Source organism: Carassius carassius, chromosome 43 (genome assembly GCF_963082965.1).
Source record: "Carassius carassius chromosome 43, fCarCar2.1, whole genome shotgun sequence".
In the NCBI taxonomy this organism is placed as follows: Eukaryota; Metazoa; Chordata; class Actinopteri; order Cypriniformes; family Cyprinidae; genus Carassius; species Carassius carassius.
The window spans coordinates 13,382,589-13,407,946 of NC_081797.1; the positions used below are offsets into that span (position 1 = coordinate 13,382,589).

General features: G+C 35.6%; 1 protein-coding gene across 1 annotated transcript in view; it reads right to left on the minus strand.

Moving 5' to 3' along the window:
* LOC132124693 (proline-rich protein 5-like) overlaps window positions 1-11,999 on the minus strand; it is a 106,212-nt gene extending 94,213 nt beyond the window's left edge. Inside the window, exon 1 of the mRNA XM_059535824.1 lies at window positions 11,885-11,999. The gene's annotated coding sequence lies outside the window, so the exon portion shown is untranslated. The remainder of the gene's footprint in view (window positions 1-11,884) is intronic.
* Window positions 12,000-25,358: the final 13,359 nt, after the last annotated feature.

A 25,358-nucleotide genomic window follows, 5' to 3' on the forward strand; every position in this document is an offset into this window, starting at 1 on the left:
AATACAGGTTATGCACAACAAATTTCACTATTCTGTAAAACTAGTTGTGTTTCTTCCAGTTTGGGATTTTTTACGCGCTTTGTTAAATATGGAGACTTCAGATGAGCTACTATAACAGACGTCCACCACATATCCAGATAGATATTTAAATTACATTTGAATATTATGAATAAAACACCAACAAGTAAAATATCTTGCCATTTAAGTCCATAGATATCTTCATCAGTTTATACTGCTGTTATAACACTTTCTCCAACAAGTGGATGTGAAGAGACCTGTTTTCCTGTTTGGTCAGGTGATGTTTGACATATACCCCATTGACATAATTCAAAAGCGGAAGTAGCAAAGCACAGATTATTGTTATTTACTGGATGGGAAGTACGCTATAAATAATGGTTAGTGACATTTTGTTAATGCATCAACTGTAAACAGCATAGACTGAGAATCAAATTGAGAAATCAATGTTCAATCCAGCCCTAGTTTACAACACAACAAAAACAAGCCACAAAAGAAAAAAACCCTAAATTTTCAATGTTTGTTTGCTTTGTTCATTTTTTAAAAGCCAGTGGTACATTCAAACTTCAATCAACATCCTTTTCCAACCCATAACAATTTTAGCCCCTTCTTGAACATTCTCTGCACAGATTATTAATCATTGGCTCTGATCATCATGCAATGGTTGTCTTCCCCTGACATTTGCTTGTGTCCATCCTGCCGAGTCGCTCATCTATGCTTGCTAATCCAACATGCGTGACAGCTGACCGCTGATGCTAACAATAGCTAGACAGCACGGACAGCCCGTTCTAAAGACTGTCAAATGATAAATTACCCTCTTCAGTCACTCTAACCGAGAGCCAGTTAGGTCACACAGACAGCTTGACGTGACATTTTTCCAGTACTGTATATGCAAACTGCTGCCAATCAATGAACAGCTTGCCTTTCTTTACTCCTCAACCACATATTGGGATTGTGGGAAATTGACTGCAGAGGGGAAGTCAACACAAAAGCCTCCTGGAGTCCAGGGTCGCAGGGAAGGACTGAACAAATAAATGTGGCTGTGAAAATGGACCTGAAAAACAGCTTTAGTTCAGAATGTCAGTCGTTCTTACTGTGCATTGCTCTAAACATGTAAATCAACAATCGGTTAAAACACTGCACAAATTTATATTTTTGTCTTGAAATATATTTCAAGTGTATTTCAAATATATTTCAAATTCACGTATAAGATGCATAAAATATTGTATATAAGACACACTATCACTGGAAAGTTTTGGGCTGGTAAGATATTTTAATGGTTTTAAAAGAAGTCCTTTCAAGGCCTCAGGTATGATAAAAATATAGTTAAAAAACAGTAGTATTAAGAAATATTATTTTTAATTGAAAATAACCATTTTCTATTTTAATATATTTTAAAATGTCAATTATTCCTGTGAGGCAAATCTGAATTTTCAGCATCATTAATCCAGTTCAGTATCACATGAAATCATTATAATATGGTGATTTGCTGCTCAAGACACATTTCTTATTATTATCGATGTTGAAACCAGCTATGCTGTTTAATATTTTTACGAGACCATTTTTATGACCATTTCAAGATTCTTTGATCAATAGAAAGTTCAAAAGAACAGCATGTGTTGTAAATAGATTTTTTGCAACATTTTATGTCTTTACGATCACTTTTTATCAATTTAATATATCCTTTCTGAATAAAATAAATAATTATTAAGTGACAAAAAAGAATAATAATACAAAATTTATTTACCGACCCTAAAATTTTGAGTGTTGCTTAAAAATTTATTTTTTAAATTAAATTACATTTATGAATTTGCTCTACCAACTGAGCTACAGGAACACACACATTTTTTATTATATAATTTAATATACATTTCATTTCATTAATTATTTTCATGATTATTTTTTAAAAACAAGCAAAATCCAGTGCAATTTAAGTAAAATTATCATATTTTAAGGCTGTTTTGGTATTTTGTAGTAGAAAAAAAAAGACAAAAATACTGATTAACAACATTTTGTATTGAACCTTCAGAAATCCGTGTCTTATAAGTCCTTGGAGATTTTCGTAAGACCTCATTTTCTGAAGTCTTATTAATCTCCCCTCTGCTAGAGAAATCATTAATGTCAATTAATTATTTTATAATATTATATCAAGATTAATATAAACGATGAAGTGGCCAATCCACCAGTGGTCATTCAGTACTGGTGCTGGTCCTTGGCCTTGCAGCAGCTGTGTTCTAATTAAAGCTGCTTCACTTGAGTGGTTTATATTTATATTTTATTGGGACCTTTCGCCTCTCATGATGTACACAGAGTGCAAATCAACCCCTGGGCATATCATTTATAAACATCTTTTAATTGCCTCATTTATATCTAAAAGGCAAAATTTATAATAGCATTTGAAGGATAGTGTATTGGGAAATGTAAACCATAAGCATTTTGAGATATCACTCTGAATTCAGATGTAAAGACAGTGAAGATCAGTGTATTTCCATTCACTGGCAGCAGAAGACAGGAGATTGCAGAATTTTGTGTGTTCAAACACCAGAAATTATTTTAAACCCGTGACACGTTTCACTTAAAACATGCAAAATACTAATGCACTTTATATCTAAAGATATCTTTGAAAAACAGAAAAAAGGACACTGCCTTGCTGATTTGCACAGTAAAAAAACTAGCTTTTAAACTGTCATGTCTGGCATACCCTGATATCAGAAAGAAACACAAAAAATGCTTTGTAAACGTCTATGTGCAACGTTTCCCACAGCTAACACAACAAAGCGCTTTTATGTTGTCTTCAGACGGTCTTCAGACAAAACAGTTAGCGAGGTTTGAACCGAATGCTGTTTAACCCCTCAGAAGACAGATTAGCCCCAAGACAGTCCATTCATCATTCTTCTTATTCGTCATGCAATCCCATAAGGACCAAACCACAGGCACCTTCTGGAACACCAATAGTCCTTGGGAGTGTTTTTACAAGTCTGGATTCCCAGCCGTGCATTTTACTGCTATTGCATCGAAAGATTTGATGCGTATCCGCTCCCCTCCATAAAAGCTTGTAGTGCGAATAACTGGCTTGGATTTGATTGAAAGAATAACATTTATATTGAAAGCATATCACTTCCCACTAAGATTAATCAAGAGTGCCATCATAAATATAAGGAAAGTAGCACATACATACATACATACATACAGTGGTGGGCAAGCTACTCTAAAATTGTAGTCAGTAACTACTGTATACTACAGAAAAAACAATAGGATGCATGCAAGGATGCATTGTTTCAAATGATTGTATATATTTGTTACTGTTTTACAAATACTTGATTCAGGACACCTTGCTAATCATTTTAAGCAATTCAGTGAAAAGAATTGACTCAAAAAAAGTGATTTTGTGATTTGAGACAATAGATCAGATTCTAAATTGGTTTACAATTCTATGCATTAGCTGTGTTTCCATCACCCTTCAAATTGTACAAATTAAAATGGAAAATATGTCTAATGCAAACACGTAAATTTTTCAAAAACTACTAAATATCGCAAAAAAAGATTTTTCGCTCAAATGAGGCGTTTTTTCAGGCAATTCAAAATAGGAATATTTTACAAAATTGCAATGGAAACTCCCAAGAAACACCACCTTATAAGTAGCTGCTCTCAAGTATAAGGGGCTTTTCTTGCCATGAATGTTTGGATAATTTACACTGCACATATCTTCAGTGCATTGATCATGGTCACTATAGTCAATGCTTGTGTTTATACCAGTCACATCGCGGCACGTTTCAGAAGCGTCCCAAAAGTGGCTATCTGTGCTGCTTCCCTAAAGATACATGCCTATGTCTCCTTCAATTAAAATTAATGGTTAGTGCAGTGGCTGTGTACACCTACCAACATCCATCATCATGACTTATTGCGAGAGGAAGAAAATTATGTATTAGTCGCATAATATTGATAAATGGAAACCTGATCATTTTTTATCTACATTTATTCAATACTGCAAATGTTCTGTGCAAATCTGTGATGAAAACAAAGCTAATGAATGAGCCAGCTCAAAAGAGTGATTCATTAATGAATCGAATAGCATTAGTTCTGATTCTAAACTGCATTGCAAACTGATTCAGAACACCTTGCTAATTAGCTTGACCACTGCATTAAACTCAAAATAGTCATTCATTCACAATTAATTCACTCGTTCAGATTTTAAACAGATAATACAAAATATCAAACACACTTAATTGCTGAAATACCAATAGGTAAAATGTAACGTCTTCAGCCATACAAATACATTAAAAAGTTTAACTACTAAAATACTACATGATTTAAGAAACTAGCAATGCTACTTCCTCATTACTGAGAAATATAGTTAAATGAACAGTTCCAGCATTTGTACTGATGCTACAAACACTGTATGCATCTTAAACCCAGAAGTAGAGCTACCGAGCAACATTCTTCCATTCATCCATGCAGTCTTTTCCCAAAAGATGAATCAAAGGACGTTGAGCTCTGGAATCAAAGTTGGAGCTTAATCAGCTGGTTGCTTCACTGGCTCATTATCAATGAACACCTGCCTTTCATGCCATTTATCAACTGCCTGTCAATATATAGATTAGAGTATCAATTTCACTGTCAAAACTGACTATTCATCACAGCTGTACACTGGCTGGTTGTAAAGTTATCTTCGACCTCTGTGCATAAACACACAATCTTCCGACTGCAAAAAAAGTGAATATAAACAGACAATGACGCTAAACAGAATGAGAGCCGTGATAAATCAGATATTGTGAAATATCAATTTTGCACATGGCTGCACATGAGTGCACTTCCATATTTTCCCAATGCTCCTTGTCTTATTCCCAAGCCATTAGTTTAATTCATGACATTGTAGAGTTAGAAGGTTTACTATTGGGTTCATAAACAGACAGAGAATCCAATTTTACAAACTCAAACATGTCATGACATATTCCAAGGAGTTTCAGAGCCGGACAATATTGTTGGCTGTTTACTTCAATACTGAACAAGAGAGATTAGTTTGACAATCTTATATAGGATCTACGGTCCCAACATTTGTTATAGAGCTCTCATTACAATAGGCAGAATGAAGTACCGTGTTCATAATTAGAGTCTTGAAATCCCAAATTGTCTTGCTATTCTTCTTTTGTTCCAGAGTTCTACTGATTCATTCCTTCCTTTAGCACCAGGGTGCTCAGAAATGCATATTAAGCAAGCTTTTCTGAAACAATTGATACAAGAAAATGTTAAACCGAAGACAAATGTGGTTGGAGTCGGTTCATCTATCATTTTCTCACTCAGATCTCATTGTTTTAACCTGGTGGAATCCCACTTCGCCCTTCAGTGAGCCCCACAAATCATCCTGGGACATAGAAATGGGGGACAGAATAAAATGGGCATCGAAGTTCGAAGACTTTAGAAAAGAAAAAGAACAAATAGAAGAGAAACAAGAACAGTGAAAATATTCTGGCACAGAAACATATCCCACTAGTGCCGATCACAGAAAGGGCTTTTCACATACTCTTAAACCTTGAATAATGTTTTTTTAAACCCCTTTTTAACCCTAGGCTAATCAATGTTTCACACATTTGACATTTTGGAAGTCGTGGCCTAATGGTTAGAGAGTCGGACTCCCAATCGAAAGGTTGTGAGTTCGAGTCCCGGGCAGGCAGGAATTGTGGGTGGGGGGAGTGCATGTACAGTTCTCTCTCCACCCTCAATACCACGACTTAGGTGCCCTTGAGCAAGGCACCGAACCCCCAACTGCTCCCCGGGCGCCGCAGCATAAATGGCTGCCCACTGCTCCGGGTGTGTGTTCACAGTGTGTGTGTGTGTTCACTGCTCTGTGTGTGTGCACTTCGGATGGGTTAAATGCAGAGCACAAATTCTGAGTATGGGTCACCATACTGGGCCGAATGTCACTTCACTTTTGAAATTGTGGACCTAGAATGCTAGGTTTGTTTAGCAACATAGAGTATAAGCATTGCTTCAATGAGTGTCTAGGTTAGATACCTGTATCATTATCATGGAGCAAAAATCCATGTTAATTGGACAAGAGCCTGTAAAAATGTAATTTTGAGTTCTGGTCTGATGATTTTCATTGAAAGTTAGACTTTTAGTTTATTTTTGTCCTGATGATTGGGTGATTGAGCACTTAAATGGATGTCTCTTGGCAACAAACATTATTTTGCATTAGTAAGCATTAGAGTTTTTTCAATTATTTAAGAAGCTAGTTTACCAAAAAAAAGAAAGGAAAAATAAATGTGTAATTTACTTATCCTAAAGTCACTCCAAACCTGTATGACTTTCTTTGATTTCATGCTGACAGAATTTCCACTTTTGTGTGAACTATTCCTTTAAGTAATTTCACTGTTTAGTGAAGCTCTTTGGAATACACTGCAGACACTAAAATAAAAAATAGATCTGAGCACACATTTTGACATTGATAAGTGACATCTGTGCTTTCCCGCTCTAGAGAAGTCTCAGTCCCCATTGAAGACAACCAATCATAAACTGCCTCAGTGCTCGCCTCATTAAATATTCATGGGCTTTGTACAGCCGGAAAAACTTTCAGTTTCAGCGCCTGAGTGCTAGAGTTAAAACTGATAAAGTAGTAACGAGACTGATAAACTGTTATTTTCCTGTATATTTTAGAAAACTTAATGGATAGGCTATTTCTTAATGGAGATTTTAATATGTCAAAAGTAAGATTTGTACACAAGATAACGGGGTCACCTTTACTTTCACTGTGACATTTTTCAAAATATTTTGTGTAATACATGTTTGAAATACACGTTTGAAAACACATAAGGGTGAGTAAATTATGACAGAAATTTTACTTTTTGTTAAAATATAAAAACAAACTGAATCTATATAGTAACACGTCTACACATGGACAGTTATTAAAACCTACTGCATGGTCGTACATATCGCTATATTTGTCAAATCAAATGTTATTAACCTCATAAATATGCAACTGAAAACATTAAACCAGGGTTTACCAATGTACAATGTGAAATCTTGAAACCGAACTGAATAACAAGATTGTGTTTATTTCAAATGAGTTGCAGATGGATGCATTTGCATTTTGAGGCTAAATAAGTGTTTGTTTTTTTTCACTTCCTCCCATTGTCTACTTAGTTCCTGTTTCTAGAGCCTGTCAAATCATATCAGCCTTCTCAGCGTCACCAGTCCACGCATTTGTTTACTGGTATATAATAAGCACATAATAAAATCGAGGGCGAATATAAGCGAGGGCTGAGTGCTGTCAGAGCACATTGAGGGTGCATTTATTCGACACTCTCTGTGTTGGCAGTTGCTTTGAGAAGGGCAACAGTAGAAGCAAGTGCTAATAAGCATTTAACATCAAGGTTACATATATGCACCCTGTCGAGCAATAGTGGGCCTGTCTCACACTCTCTGGGGACTTAGTGTGACACTGTTTTATACTATACAACATGCACAAACAAATTCAACTTTAATAAATACAAAAATGAGAGATGGGTAGATATAACAAAACACTTTAATGTGCTGAACAAGGCAATTATGAAAGCATGAGATGCGTGTGGATTCTGTAACATCCTTTTTGATTAGTCATTTCAAGGTTTAAGACATCCCTCTGTTGTTTTGAAACACTTATGCAAATGCTAAATTGTAAACAGACACATTTTTATCACATATTTACTAGACATTCAGGATGTCAAAAGAGGTTGCTTTTAAGTAGGATATGTGTGAACCAATCAAAGGAAAGTGATCCCTGGAGAGTTAAACCTGAGAACAGTGAGGCATTTATTTAAACTATAACTACACATATCTATTCAGCCACTGGCATCTCTAGCAATGTTTTCCTCTGATTCACATCTTATCTCAATGACAGGCAGCAGTTTGTTCCTTTTCAGAGACATAAATCCTCTTCTGCTGCTGTTAGGAAGGGCATCCCCCAGGGATCTATTCGGGGCCCTCTTCTCATTTTAATCTACATGCCTCCCTTTGACAAATAATACAGCATTATTGGTCCATTTCTATTATTGTGCCGAAGACACATAAATCTATATTATTTCCCATTAGCACAGCCTTCCACCCCCTCATTGAGTACCTTCATCTGTAATTTAAAGCAGATTCTAACTGGACGTTCACAACCTCAACAAAAGATAAAACTGAAATCTCGTTAATCAGTCACAAAGCTCTTATCCTTAGCCATCCTAAATCTTTATATAGACAAAACAAGCCTATTCAGATGGTACTTTGTATTAATTTTCTCACTGAAGTATCAGAGAGAAATAAAATAGAGAAAGAGCTCTTTTCCTTTTTTAAGTATTGACGCAATAAATTAATTTAATTGTACCCACAACATATTTAAAAATGTATATGCCAAAAGTATTGTAAGTTGTTGTGCAGAAAACTGCCTTCCAAGTGCATAAACATAAATTAATTTAGGTTAATTTATCAGCATATAATGTATATTATCTACACATTTTATATACAATACAATTCAAAACTCTGTGGTCAGTAAGACTTTTTATTACTTTTTTTATTCAGCAAGAATGCATTAAATATATCAAGTGACAGCATTTCCATTTCAAACAAAAGCTGTTCGTCTGAACTTTCTATTTATCATACAATTCAGAAAAATAAAAAAATAAAAAATATCAAAAAGCAGCACAAGTGTTTACAACACTGACAATAAGAAATGTTTCTTGAGCAGCAAATCATTTTGAAGGATCATGTGGTTATAAAGACTGAAGTAATGATAAAATAAAATAAAATAATTTTGTGTTCAATTAGAAAACAGTTTACAATATTACTGTTTTTACACTTTTTTATCAAATAAATGTGGCCTTGATGAGTAAAATAAACTACTTTCAAAAATATGAAACAATCTTACCAAGCCCAAATATAATCACACAGATTTTATAATATACATATATTAATATAATTTGTCTATAAAAAGTCTGTTTTTGTTGCAAAGGACATGCATATGGAAATATAAAGATAAAACGGGCCATTCTTGTATAGGGAACGTGCCATCATTATGGAATATTCAAGCTCCTTTTTAAAACTGACTTTGAGAATGAAGAAAAAAAGAGCAAATTGTGAAAGGCTTGTGGGTTTCTTTTTGCTGACCAAAGCAGAACTTTGACTTTTACAAATGCAGTTTCATGGCACTCTTTTCGCTTCATGCCAGCTTAATATTAACACCCTCAGGGCTGGCCAAACAGCAATTATCAAGCTCGTGTTACTGTGTATATGCTGTGCATGTATATGTGAGTGTCTGTGCACCCAGAAAGGACAATCTCTTTGAGGACATCCCACTGTTCAGACAATATATAGCAACATCGTCAACAAAAGCGGTAATCCACTGTAACACAGAAAGGAGCACAGAGTTCATAGTCCTTTTGTTTGGACAAGCAAGCCCCATTCAAAGAGTGGGAAATGAGAAGGAGAGGCTTTGCTGCTTTACTGAAAATGGCCCAGAGTCTTCAAGGGAAAAAAATGCTTGGGAAGATTTCTATTTTGGCATACAATGAGCAAGGCTGCAGGATAAATTATCACCATACTATCCATTTGCACACAAAAGATGGCAACTCTAGAGAATTACGATGCCTTAGAAACTTTGGAATCATAAAGGGTTTTGTGTCTGAAGGACTTCTAAAATTCAAAAGGGCAGCTCATGAAACACTTATGAGTTAACAGAAAAGGTCACACAAATATGTCTTGTGGCTGTATTAATGAAATTTAGTATTTTAACGCTTACAGATTGGTCCCATTCACTTCCATTGTTAGTGCCTTGCTGCAACCCATTTTTTTAAGGAAGAGAAAGAACAAGTTTGATCCTTACTTGTATTGAACTTGGAATATCCATTTAACTGATAGCCGATAGGGAAATAAAATCTTTAAGGGTTTACATTAGCCCTATAACCAATTCACAGATATCTTCATATTCACTTCCTTTTTTTCTTCCAGAGCTTTTAGGCAAATATGTTGTGCTATTGTCATCATTCTGTAGCATACGTATCCAAATGGAGAAAGAGAGAGATATTTGTCACCTCTTTGTAAACTGCTGGCTTACACACCGAGGTTGGCTATTTTGGCTTTCCGCAAATGTATAAATTATTAGGTTGCAGGAGGCACATTTATTATCTGTGTTTTGTTGCCTGGAGGCTAATAGCTGCTTTTCAGGTGTAGTAGGGCACTGATGAATGCTAGCTAATCGCTAATGTTGGCTGAGGGTATAGACACCATTTATCACGTCTTTAAGGGATCTGAATGTGGGAATATTAACAGCCGCATTGCCGTGACTTAAGTCTCTAAAAAAGTCTTTAAGTGCATTAAAGCAGTGCTTTAGTTTGACATTAGATAATGAAATGAGAGAGAGTCCAATTAGTTCTAACAGCTTAAGAGTGGTTGAATGTAATGGGATGCCAAAATGCCAGACTTTAAATGCTCCAATGCACACTAATGCACTCTCTTAGGGTCAAATTTACCCACCACGAAAGGTTGGAGAGGGTGTCATTATATCTCTCTAGATTGGCTTACGCTTTAAATAACAGACTTTTGTAGATAAATCAAATCACAATAGCAATTAAGAGTACAGCAGTTAATAGTTTGCAGGAGCAAAAAGTATTTAAATCAAATCAGTTTACACAATAAATTATACCCAAGTGTGTCATTAACCAATATCTTTTCTGGCTCACTTCATGCACTAAATGAGAAAAAAATAAATACAAATGTAAAACACAAATCTTAATATAACTGCATAAAACCCTTGCTTACACTTAAAGAAACACTGTGTATAAACAACTTTAAATCCGTAATTGTTTATGAAATTAAATGTATTTTTTATTTTTTATATTTCTAAGAAATTGCAAGTGATAAATTGAATTAAATATGAAATTAAGTAGAAAACTGAAATGGTATTTTCTTGTAAAACATACTCCCATAATCTTTATTTACAGCTTTTGTTTTTTAATAATATAATATTATTAAACATTTTTTCAATTATACATTACCATTCAAACGTTTGGGGTTGACAAGATGTCTAAAATGTTTTTGAAAGGAGTCTCTTATGCTCAGCAATGCTGCATTTATTTGATCAATAATACATAAAAAATAGTAATATTGCAAATATTATCACAACTTCAAATAGCTGTTTTATATTTAATATATATATATATATACATTTATTTTATTCCAGTGATGTCAAAGCTGAATTTTAAGCATCATTGCGCCAGTCTTCAGTGTCACATGATCCTTCAGAAATCATTCTGATAATCAATATGCTGATTTGGTGCTGAAGAAACATTTCTGATTAATAATGTTGAAAACAGTTCATATTTTTGTGGAAACAGTGATAAAAAAATTTCACCCAGGATTCTTTGATGAATAGAAAATTCAAAAGAAAACTTTTGCAACATTACAAATGTTTTTACTGTTACTTTAGGTCATTTTAATGCACCCTTGCTGAATTAAATGATACCTTTTTAAGTTAAACTAAATTAAAATAATAACAATTTTTAAAAAAAATACCTTACAGACTTTTGGACAGAAGCCTATAAAAAAAGGGCTAAAAATAAATAAATACATAAATCTGAGTGGGGCAGCATTTGTTTGAATGAGCATGACGCTTTGATTAGACCTGTTATGAAGTATGACCCAGAAGCCTTTTTAATGTCATGCTACTTATGTCTTGGCTCTCAGAGGGGTTGCTGGCCCCCAGCCCCTCTCAGAGCTGAAATCAGCACTCCGCTGCACACGGGGCACTGACCCACCAGCCGGGATTTTAAACGAATCGGAGGATAGGACATAGGAGCAGCACCTGCCCAGATGGCAGGGTGCACAGGTCCCGAGCAGAGATACAGCATGGGCTTACCTGCGCCTTCGACCTGGATGGACGCCACAGACAGACCCCCGGGACAAAAAAGAGGAAGGGAACGCTGAGATCCAGTCTGTTGGCCGTGACTTCCATACCTCGAGAGTTCATGCCTGGTGGGAAAGGGTTAGGGATGACATTTGCCACACAAACCTTTGGATTATTCAAGGCTAGTTCACTACGGTGCACATTTGAAAAATCATTTCAGTCATCCCTATGAGTGTACTCAATATATAACTCAGTTTTTCCTTGAGAACTGATATGTGATTGCTATGTATAATAAAAGAATAGCACTTATTACCACACAATTAATTTCCACCTGCCCTTCCATTTAGATTGAAAAAGCAAAATTGAAAAAAGTGTTGCTATGAAGCATTGAACAGAACCAATATGTAAAAATTAAAATTAGCATTTTAATTTGTAGTCCATAATACTGAAATTTTACAATAACAGTAACAATACTATTACTATTAATCATTATTATGTTGGATATTCTTGTTTATTATTATTATTATTAGTCATTATTATTAATGGTAATGGATTATTATTATTATTGATTATAATGTTATTGTTTACTACTAAAAGTTATAATGCTAATAATAAACAATGCTAATAATTAACCTTAGACTTTTATACAAATCTTAAGATAACTCTTCATATAACTTTACATACAACCCTTGCTTACAGCGCAAAAAAATAAATAAAAAAATTGTGTATAAACACATTTAAATCCATAATATTTTATAAAATTGAATTGAATTTTACTAATAAATAATGCTAATAATTAACATTACTATAAAACTCATTAACTTTAATATATTCTACAACAACAACAATAATAATAATTTCTCTGGATATTATTGATGATGATGATTATTATTATTAATGTTACTGGTATTAATAAAAAAAATTGTTATATAATAACTATTTTTATTATTGCAATACTTTAGCCACAGTACATTAACAAAGTGCTACATTACTACATAAACATGATTTTAATGTGAAAAAAATCACTTACTGACCTTTTCTGTGTGTTCTGTAAGTTATGTCCAATTTTACTTGCCATGGCAATGAAACACCGTGAACCCTAAAACCACTGGAAAAAAGCAAACAGCTTTACAACTCAAAATAATACAGAAGTTTTAACTGAAAAAATTATGTGCTTTGACAACATAAGCTTCACATTTAAGCTTGCAAATCATCCAAAAAAAAAATAAAAAATGGCTCAGTTCACTTCCACTGTAAGTGCACCATAACTACATATCTATTGTTTTGAAAGAAATCAGCTTGTATTGAACCTGGTAAGTTTGCAACATGAACGAACACTGTGCCATGTAAAAAAAATCTGCTTCTTTACGAAGATAGACAGAAAGTGTTCTGCATTTCATTTTTCATAATAACTGTCTTCTTGCAAAAGAGATGCAAACCGTACTCTGAAATATGAATTATAAAATGCAAATGTGTCCCGTACGGCTTGAAATATGGATGCCTCTGCGCTTACGAGGGACTCGGGCTCTTTAAAAGCACTCAATGTAGGTCCCTCACAGCAGCGACTGCTCTCTCTGTCCTTCACATTTCACTGGTCAGTGCCCAGTAATCAACACACATTACCCACACAGAGCCCAAGCTTAATTACCAATCACACACAGACCCATAAACACTCCAGCTCTTCCATATTCCGCACGCAACTTACCTTTCTCCTCATTATTTAAATTCAAGATTATGAATGACTGACACATGAGTATGTAAATGTGCTTTGTTTTCGAGATTATGTGCAGTGGTTGATATGCTGATGAGGAACAGTAACTGCCTCTCGAGAGTGAGTGACATTCCCCTGCACAGCATGAGACCATCTCCTGGATTCTTCTCATCAGGCATCCTGCGGAGAATAGTTTACTTCTTAACAACAAAAGGAAAACTGTTTACGCCATTCGCCCGACGGTAGAGGTTTGACTTTGCTGTGCCACATCTGACTGGTGCCAGACTTTGGAAGAGTTGCCTAATATATGAAATACTCTTCCATTTTCATTTTCATTGGGTTTACCCCCAAAGTGAAAATTATGTTACCATTTAATCACCTTCAGGCTTTTCATGGTTCCATGTTTCACTTTACTATGAATAATAATAATAATAATAATAATAATAAATTTAATATTAAAGATATCCAGCTTTATGGTAATGTTTATAATAATAATAGCAACAACAACAGCAATAATATTATCATCAACAACAACAACAATAATAAGAATATTACAGTTAATATTACAGTTGGCAGTGAGAAAGTTTTATGGTTATGGTTAATTATTATGATGCTGAAATTATTGTTTGTTATTAATAATAATAATAATAATAATAAAGTACATATTTAATAATTGAATGTTACCATGTTTTATAGTAAGATTTATTGTTATTATTTACATTATTATTATTATTATTATTAACAGCAACAGCAATAATATTATCATCAACAATAATGAGATAGTAAATATTACAGCTAGCAAGTTTTATGTTTACAGTTAATTATGATGCTCATAAATATTATTCTTAATAATAATAATAAAGCAAATATTAAAACGTACCATGTTTTATGGCAAGGCTTTTAATTATTATTATTTATAAAAATACCTCCACCTCCACTTCCCGGTAGATGCGACAGCACCCCTAAGCGGCCAGGAGACCCCTCAGGGTGACCTGGCCGGACATCCATGAAATTCCCTGCAGTGCTGTGCCAGGCCTAATGATCAAGGAGGCTCCCTCAGAAACCTGTGATCTCAGCCGCCTAATACCGGAACATGAAGCTGGATGGCTGCTGCTGGCGAATGTTTAGTAAACACTGTAACTGAGCACTGCAAAGGAAACCCACAGAGTTTATTAGTAGACACGTAACCACCAGCAGTTAAATACACATAAGTATATACAGAGAGGGTTACATTTACTCAGCCACCCTCCTGCGCCGGAGCCCCCCTCAAGGGGCACCACCTTTTAGTCTTGACCATCAGTCAGGTGGTTGCTATGAACATAGAACCATAAAAACATTATAGGTCCAGCACAGGAGATTGTTATGCGAGAGGATTCCACCTAACCTTGATCAGGTGGAGAGCTGGTGGTTACAGGGGAATTAGGAAGGGGAGGTTAAAAGCAGAAGTTAACCCTCTGAAGTCGATTAACGCATATACGCGTTATGAGGCTATTTTCTCCTGATAACCTCTTAGACTCCAGAGGGTTAAAAATCCCCAAAGGGAATGAGTAGATACCTCGGTATCACTCCGATTCGGACGAAAACGCTGCCTCGTCTAGATCATACCCCTTAGGTTCTGCTTACCTCCTCGTGACCCACGATTCCTCTAACCCCTGCCCGCAGGTGGGGGAGGAGCGCGAGTTGCAACACTAGCCTTCTGTGCCCATCTTTGATCCTCAGATCGAGACAGGCCAGGACCCCTATGTTGTTTGGGCTCAGACCTGGAACTTCGTGGAACGAAGGATCTGAAAGCAGCAGAGCGCGCCTTCGTCTCCCTGAACTTCTCAAATCGGCATCTCAACGGAAATACCGAAAAGTTCATAAGGCGAAACCTGAGCATCGAGCAGAAAGCATTTTCTTTCCTCCCGATGTCTGCCATGTTAATCCACAGATGTCTCTACGCTGCCACCATGGCCGCCATAGTCCTGCCCATGGCGGGGACGGCCTTCTTGGTAGCACGGAGAGAGATCCGTGGTGCGGCGCAGCTCAGCTACCTGATCAGAAAAAGGCCCCTGCCTCTGTCCAGGTCTCTTAGCAGATTAGTCTGATATGCTTGAAGCACCAGCATTGTGCTGTAATAAAGCCACAGCCTGACCTGCTACTGCGTATGCCTTGCCATTTAAGCAAGATGATTTTCTGAAGGGGCTTAGATGGCAAGGAGGGAGATTAAGAGAGGATGTTTCCCCTGCAGAAAGAAAAACATTTTCACAGATAAAAATTATTTATAAACTATTTATAAAATTTGTAGCTCTTTCTACAGGGGGCATTCCCTCCTAGCCGCTTTCGCGCATCACCTCGATGTCGGCAGATTACTTTCATGCCAAAACCGATGGATGCGAGAAGAAAACGGCATCTTTCATTTCTTTTTAATCTCTGTATGGAGATCATGCACAAATGAAAGGCTCACCTGAGCTGGAGGGCTATGGTCAAAAGGTAATTTTCGCTCAATAACCTCCAACAGCTCTACATACGCAGGGCAGGAGAATTGAGAAGGCTCAGCCTCAGCTTCTTCACCATCCTCAAATATCTCCTGCTCTTCCTGGGTAAAAACCCAGCAGAGCACTAACCTCAGTATCACAAAGTGTTAAAGATATAACATCATCCTCCCGAGGCTCTCTCTCGTCCGCCCCCCCCCCCCTTTTTTTTTTTTACAAGCGCGAAAGGGAAAGTCCCTCTTTAAACCATTCAGACAGATCCACCTGTATTCTCACAAGCTCATTTTCTTCCACGCCTCAGCGTGGACAGATCCTGAACCGCGGGAAGCAGATGGCTGCCTTTTTTTTTTCAAAAGAGAGACGAACGAGTGCGGAGCTTTTTCCATTGAAAAAACGCTCACAATGCACGCAGATTGTCTCCTCAAAGACATCGTGTGCGTGCTCTTCACCCAAACAAATGATGCAAAAATTGCGTGTGTCATCGGGTATCAAATAACTCCGACACGGATGCACACATCGTCTAAACGCTTGCTAGTTGTCGCCATGATAAACAGAGAAAGGTCGCCCTTACCGGTTCTTTCAGACGCACGCTTCAAACAAAACAGTCAGAGAAGATGAAGAAGATAATGGCGTGCTCTCCCGGTGCTGATTTATAGTCGCGCCGGTAGTGACGTCGGAGGTTGTCGCCGGCCAACAAGTTGGTGTTTTTTTAATGTATGCTTCAGACACGGGTCACGACGAGGTGTTCCTCAAAGCGCCCCCTAGAGGACGCAGTTCGAAGTTCCCTCGAAAGGGAACATACAGGATTGGAAAGACATTAGTATGAGTAAATCATTATGAACTATCCCTTCCAGATGTTTTAGTAAACAGCATCTGCTGGCTCAGGGAAGCCACTGTCTCTCGCTCATTTGACTGATCTCAGTCTCTCAAAGCTAATAGAGCTCAGAGACGACTGGTAATGAAAGCACAGGTGCCTTTGACTGTCCACCAGCATCCCGAGACATTTGCTCAGAGAAAAGAAAGAGAGCGCGAGTGAAAGTGGTGCAGTATGCTTCTAATTCCCTCAAATGCGCGCCTCCACATTAGTCATTCTTGTCTTGGCGCCTCAATTAGAGGCATGTATGTTAGATGTTTTCTCACATTCAGCCCTCTGCCTACGCTTAATTGCCCACCTAGGTCACTGTTCAGAAATTAATTATCGTTCGGCTATGGTGTCAGGCCGGGGTGTGAATGGCTTCTGAGACTTAATGAAAGGTAATGATAAGATAAATGATCTCCTAAATATTCATCTGGGTTTTGTATTAATGTGTGGAATGTGTAAACCGGAGGAAAGCGGCTCCATTCATTTACCAAAGCTGCTAACTAGCATTTTCTAATATACAGTAAATTCACTTTATGGAAAAGAGCAGCGTTAACATTCTGCTAAACATCACAATTTGTCTTCTGTCAATGATGTGATGCTCATCTTCATTTATTCAAAAATACATCATAAATGCAATTTATACATGCAATGCCTTGAATACGCATCTTATGATACTTTTAATTTTTATATTTATTGAAAATACTGTATACCGTCTAATCTGTCCTGATATCATAATTAAGTAAGGGAAACACTTACTAAAAGATGGAAATTAAAGCATATTAAGTAGTCTGGCATAAGTGTTTATTATAATTTCTTAGAAAAAAATGTTAATTTATAATTTATTATACTATAAATCATTAAATTATTATTATAAATTAAAAACAACTTAGTATTTAGTATTTAATTTATCATTTATGTACAAAACCAAATTCACCATATATGAATTGCCAGCCAAAGTCATGTACAAAATCATGTGGTGCAACCAACATGCAGAGAAAAATGTAATAATAATAAATAATAAATAATATCGTACTTTCATAAATGTGCATCAAAGTCATTAAGCCTCCTAAAATATCATATGACCTTTTTATTTGCAAAATTAGCTCAGGTTGCAAAATATTTTCTTATATGACAAAAGTCATATGGGCTGAATAAATGATGACAGAATTTTTATTTTTAGTTGAATTATTTCTATAAAACAGGCACCAATGAATGTATTTCATTAGCAAATTCTCATATGCATGAGTCCCAGTGGCCTGTTGTACAGGGGAAGAGAAAAGGTTGCTATAGGACAGATAGTACCCAATCCCTTGTGTTTTATGCTGACTAGAGAAATCAGATAAAACGTCCCACTACTGCAGTAGGAGAAAGTGGAGGGAAAGTAGAGCACTGTAAACACACTCTGAAGCCATCACACTAATCACCTAACACTTTTATTCAGTCAATTACTATTGTGTCACAACGCCACCATCTTGAATAATGAAGAAATTAAATATGTATAAGATGTATAGTGTATAATTAAATGCTGGACCGCATGACTCATTGCACCTATTTATCGCCGTTATACCTCATGTCTGTAGTACAATAACTTAAAAATTCCACTATTTGGATTAATTTTTGATTGATTACACACATGTGGTGCTTTTACAATAATTGTATTACACTGGAAGTATTCACTCTATGCAAATAAGCTACAAATTTACATTAACATCACAGTCTGCGTCTCATTTAAAGTATGCCAGTGGTATTCATGAGGATCATAGTGTATGACAGCATAGTGCATCTCTGTAGACTCATATGAGTCATATTCATATTCATGTTTTAATGCCTAACATTCTTTACCATTCTGTGATGTTTTTAAAAGCAAGTTGTGTGTAAACACTCCAATGGAAGCCTGTTTCCACCACTAAATCAAAAAAGTCAGAACTATGGGTTTATAACAAAGTTCTGACTGTTGTTTCTCACAATTACCAGTTTTTATCTCACAATTTTAAGTCAACACCTTAGATTGTTGATTGATGAGATTATATCCTGCTTTTTTTTTTTTTGCACGTTTGTAACAAGTTTCTAACTTTATTTTTCATAAATCTGAGTGAACATCCCAATTTGCACAATTTTCTCAGAATGGTGAGATTATAACTTGATATTCAGACTCTATTCAGAGAAAAAAGTATTTCTCGCAATTCCAATTTTTTATCTGGTAACGTCAAAACTTGAACCATTTTCTCAGGATTGTGAGATTATATCCTAATTGTAATTTGTATTTTTCATTAATTTTTTCCCCCTCAGAACTGCACGTTTCTAATACAGTTCTAGCCGCCTTAATGTTTTCTGTCAGTAACATCTCACAACTTAGACCTTTCGTCTCAAAACTGTGAGATGTGGACTCGGAATTGTGAGATAAAAAGTCAATTTCTTTTGTGTGTGTGTGTTTTTTTTGTGGCGGAAACACTCTTGCATTTACTCCCTTAAATGTGCATTAAAAGTAATTTTACAGATCACTATAGTTTGTGAATGAAACAAGTATGCTTGATCTATTCTTCTGGTTCAAAACATAAACCATGTGATGATTTTCTGATTTCTATATTATCATAATCATGACCATATTTCACACATTTTTATCAACACCTATTTTGAGTTAAAACAAGTGTTTTCTAACGAATTAGCTATTTATTTATGTTCAAAATGGAGAAAAAAATATCTAATTATTAATATCCAAGCTTGATTGTCGATTACAGGCTCAGAAAATCTAGCTCCAGCTCAAAAATATTCTTCAGCCTCAGGCTCTAGACTGAATAAATCTAGTAGCCCTGCAGCAAAGACTGCTTCCTATTTTAGGCAAATTTTGTTATTCTTTTGACTTGAATATTCTTCTTAAATATGTCTACTTGCTGACCCTGCAGAGCCTGCTGTCTGCCGCCTTTTAAAATTTCTCCTTTTCCCAGCATTTACGACCATTAGTAAAAAGCAGAGATGCGAGAGAGTCTGAACTCCAGCTGCGAGCGATGTGGATAGCATGTCTCCAGGCCAATTTATGGAGCAATTAGTCTCACAGAGCCACCGGGGTCAAACTCTCTGTAGCACCATGGTCTAGAATAAAATAAAGACTGTGGACAACACGGTAATGTAACCGCGAAGATGTTAGGAGGCACTACTTTTTCCTGTCCAAAGATGGTACAACAGTAGCAAAAAAGGACAAAATGAGGACATATCTGTCAGTCTGTGGAAAAGCCTCGGGACTGCAGGATTCTGGACCTCTACTGACTCAAGTCAACAAACCATTAAAGCATACAGCTCAGCTGTATCAACTGGCACGCTGCTCTTATTGACAATTTCTGGTCTGGTTTCATCTGAGAGTATAGTTTGTATCCTTTACTATGAATTTACGCATTTTCCACTAAGCGGTTTTGACAAAAAAAAAAAAAAAAGCATCTATCATGAAAATAAATTGAAATGTCAAAATTTATATTTTTCACATGCAGACACTGAAATAAAATTAAGTAAAAAAAAAATGACACACACACACACACACACACACACACACACACATATGTATATATATATATATATATATATATATTAGTGGTGTCAATCGAATAAAAAAAACTAATTAATTGCACTTTTTTCTTTCTAATAAGAATTGCGAATAATCCCACCTAACATTAAAGTTTATAAATATATTTTTATATTGCAGTAATTTCACATTCAATCTTCAAATTAATATAGAAACAACATTATTTTTTATAATAATTTGTTAAAATGGCATCTTTTTTTATGACTGAAGGTATCACTGATACCAATACTACTGATGTCTCTAGGGAAAAAATGTTCGCGGGATAGAATCTTTAAAATACGTCAGAGAGTTTTACACACTATTACACACTGTTATTGTGGCAATATTTCCACGCCTCAAAACGTGACGATAAACAAAATGAACTGTGATTGGTTGTTTGACATGTCCATCAAACAGCCTCATGGGCGGGCCTTGGCCAATGACAGCTGCAGTGAATTCCAGACCTTCACTCAACATTACAGTATAATTGAGAGCTGTAGCCTACATTTAAAAAAAAATTTAGACTTTAAAAAATAACTTTAATTTAAGTGAACTTGAGACAATATTCACATAAACCCATTATAACAAATTTCATATTTACTGTGTGCTTCAGCAAGAAGAAAATATAAAAAAATTGAATAAAGTTATCAAACACATCAAACAAATTAAATAAAGATCAATCCTTAAAGCTAAAAAAGCTTTAAGAAAGCTTCTTTTGTTCTTTGATTAACAGAGAGTGTGTTATTAGGTTGCTATTACTTTAAGACTTTATTACTTTTTTATTACTTTAATATATATATATATATATCTGCATACTGAATATGTTCGTAATAATGTCTAGACATTTAGAAAATAGAGAATGTCTAGTTTGTACTTTCCTCTAGATATTACAAATATTTATTTGAAGGTGACTGATAGAAAGTGGCATGGCTTTCTTTAGACACGCACACATAAACAAATCTACACCACCCTTCAGTTAATTAACATCCATGACACAGTACATAATTCCTTTCATCCCTGTTTTGATCCAGAACGGAATAACATTACTTAATGCTGATACCACCTGAGGAACACTCTGAAAAAAACAATCCGTTTTAAATTAGCATACTAATTGAAACAGACCATAATAATGAAGCGACATAAACACCAAGAGATATGCACACGGATGATTAGTGGGGCTTCTGATAATTAATAAAAAAGGAAAATAGCGGAACATTTCTAACAAGTCCTGGGTGTGTTGCATAACCTTTGACCTCTGTATTACAGGGAAGGATGACGAGAGACATCTGTGCGGTGTATCACATTAATTAACTAAACGTGTTGGCTTAAACAATGTGTCCAGACAATAAGTTAAAGTCCACTAAAGTATGCTTATCAAGTCTGCAGAAGGACTTTATTAAGTCAAGAAGGCTTAACCGTGAAGTCTGTTGGCAAATCATCCCATCATTGCTCAGTGCATTGAAACGTTCAGTGGCAAGACCCTTTAAGTGGACGCTTAAAATGTATTGTCACCTTATTGGCAAAATTAACTAGTGTATAAAGCATAATTCACCAGACAATTAATTTAAAGGAATAGTTCACCCAAAAATGCAAATTTGCTGAAAACTGGCTGAATTTAAAAAAATTTTTTTAAAGATAATTTCAGTTTTAATTAACACATAAAAAAACTTGAAACTTATAAACAGGTAAATATGAAAATACAAGTAAACAGCAATTACATAGTACTGTGATGAGAAATTGAAAATAATTTGTTCATATTCTGATGTACATCTAAGATAGATAAAGATTATTGAAAAGACAGAATGTAGAACAAGACCTTTTCCTATGTATTTTGATTATCATTATGAAGCCAAAACATTTTTAAAATGAAAAAAAAAACATGCACAGATGAACTGTTCACAATAATATGGATTTAAAAGTATATAAAGGGTGAATTCATTTAATGCTGACTTTAACATTCTTCAAATTATTACATTATACTAGTTAGTGCATGAACTTTGGCAGCCCTAAATTACTACAAGTAAAACGAAATAAAAATGAAACAGAAATAGAAATTACATTCAAAAACTGATGTCCACATAAGAGCAGCGTTTACTAAACCTCTAGGACCAGTAAAACCCATTTAAAGTTACATCACCAGTTTTTCACATCTGTTGATTTAGTTAAAATTTCCCCGAGCCTTAGAGAAAGTAAGATCAGATGAAAAGTCAAAAGATCATCTTGATGAATTGTCTCACAATCCTTTACCATTTTAACTATGCTTTTGTTCTACGTAGTAAGAGAGAGTTTCACTGGCACAACCTTCAGGGAAATTAATTCATTTACTAAGTGTCTTAATAATTACACTGACATCAGGGTTAATTGCCTAATCCGTATTGCCATAGAAGTGTCCTGTTGAAATCCCCACACAATCTGTTCCAGAAATGGGGGCCAGAGGATACCCGCAACAGTGGGAGACTTTGACCTAAATAAAAAGTTTTTTCTGAATATGGATGCTCCTTTAGACAATATCTTAATCTACTAGTGTTGTTTTTTTAAATCGATTTCAAGCAATTCTGTGCAGCATGTAAATATTTCAACACTGGAAGAAGGTGTGTTTTGCAATGGTGACTTGCTGCAAATAACTGCAACTAATGAGGCATCACTGTAGAAGTTGTCAAGCACAATCCTTTCTTGGAAGACTCAGAGACCTTAAGAACACTAATGCTGCGGGTTTTGCTTTTGTAGGACCCTCTTTAGCGTAAGATAATGAATAGATTATGAGAGCAGGACAAAGAGGATGATGGATGTCTCTGTCAACACGGGGCTAAAAACTGGGGAAAGAGTCCAGCTAGTGAATCTGAAGTGTTTAAGTAAGTCTCATTAGCAAAAGCCTGAAAGATGCTGGTTATGTGTTTGAATTTCCCTTGATTCTCATATGTTCTATTCACAAAGAGTGGATGAGAGAGCATTTGATGAACTTTCTTTCTGAAGATTTATTTGCATTTAAAAACTTTTGGTTTTATATCAATCACATATAGCCCTCTCATTTTTTTTGTTCTTTCTTTCTTTGGTTTTTTTTTTTTTTTGGATAGCTGAGGTCTCCTATCTATGTTGATATCTCATTAATCAAACTCTCTCACATAAAAGAAAGGCTGCCAACCCCATCAGTGCTCTAATAAGATCTGCTGAAATTAATCACTGCTTCAAACATGGAGGATTGATCAGCGCGCATTCAACATTCATTCATATTCAGCCGTCTTCCATATTGCCACAAACAGTTTCGCTGTGTGAGTGAACAGTCTTCATCTTACTCTACCCTGACATTTGTATCTGTCCTTCAAAGCAGCATTGCACAGTAACGGTATGTGTTCGGCACACACCAATTTCTCTAAATAACAAATAAACTAAAAAACTTAGACCAAGCAATAATTTTAGGCATCGCAACGTTATAATGCTGTTATCAAAGTGTTATCAAATTAGTGTTTTTAAATGTTACCTTTATGTCAATGTAAAGGTTAATTCACATGAGTGAAATTTCTGTGAAATTTTGTCTATTATCAATAATGTAGCAATATATGTAGAAGAGCTCACAAAGAAGTCCCTTTCAAAAAAAGCACCTTGGTCGACATGATGAATCAGTCAAATCAGGGGAAATCTTTCACCCTCACATGAATTCCCCATTGAGTGGATTCCATTTGACCATGAAAATTCACATAAAATTGGTAAATGTGACTGTATCTTTAGATTAATGCTACATGTATACAGTATATATGTAGAAATCCCATACTGACAAAGCCAAATATAGACTAATAATACAGGCTAATAACTAGGGCCCACTGAAATCCTCCTTTGAACTTTCTTTAGACTAAAAGAATCTTTATACTTTCATATTCATACTATTATTCATCACCGTTACTCACTGTCACATTGTCATCATAAGCTAAATTGTCCTGCTACCCCTTTACAGCCACCAAAACCTGGTATTTAGTTTTCTCCTAACATGCTTGTCACACTCGATAGACAAATCAGAGGTGACCTTTCTGGGTGACATACAGAGCCAAATGTGAGAAATTGCACACACATTCACTTACATAACCAAATCAAGTTCTCTCAAGATGAATTGCCAGGCAAAATGAACAAGACAAGCCTTTTGGACATTAATCTAAAGCTTAATTCTAATATTTCATATAGCGGGGAGAGCAGGGTCACGACTGTATCTAAAAAAACATTTACTGTATTGCACCGCAGGAATGCCGCAGTTATGTGTTTATTTATGAGGGATGCACAGGAAGATCAGCATAATTGATTTTGTTTGCAATAAAACGACAGAGCAATAGAAACCAATAGGTGAAGACGATTAATTTTTCATACACACCAAACACGCATTCGGCAAACCAAATCTCATTCCTGTTCAATTACATCAGTGTGACGCTTATTATTAAAACATCAAGCTAAAAATACTCGCCGTGGTAATTCGGCTCTGGTCTCGTGGGATGAGAAATTGGTCTGCCACATCAAATCTCTTATCATTGCTTTGCCATTTTCTCCCATCAACTCGTCATTTTTCCCATGTTCTAATTGAGGCTTACAGGCCTGGCACCTTCACAGTTTGAGTCATGGATGGACATTTCAGTGGGTATTGGATTGCAATTCTTGTGTTTATATCGTCCTTTCCAAGAACAGATCAATTGCTGGCAAGCGTACAGATGTCTTTTCTCAGCTATCGGTATCCCACAAGCTCTGCCCCGTCTTATAAGAGTGGAATTGATTATTGTTGCTCATTTCGGGTGTCTTAATTTATTTTGTTGTTGGACTGGATTGTACTCTTAGCTGCACTTTTCTCTGGCACCGTCGATGTTTTGCATCAAGCTGCGAAAGCAGGTTAAAAAAATCTAAAGCACTCC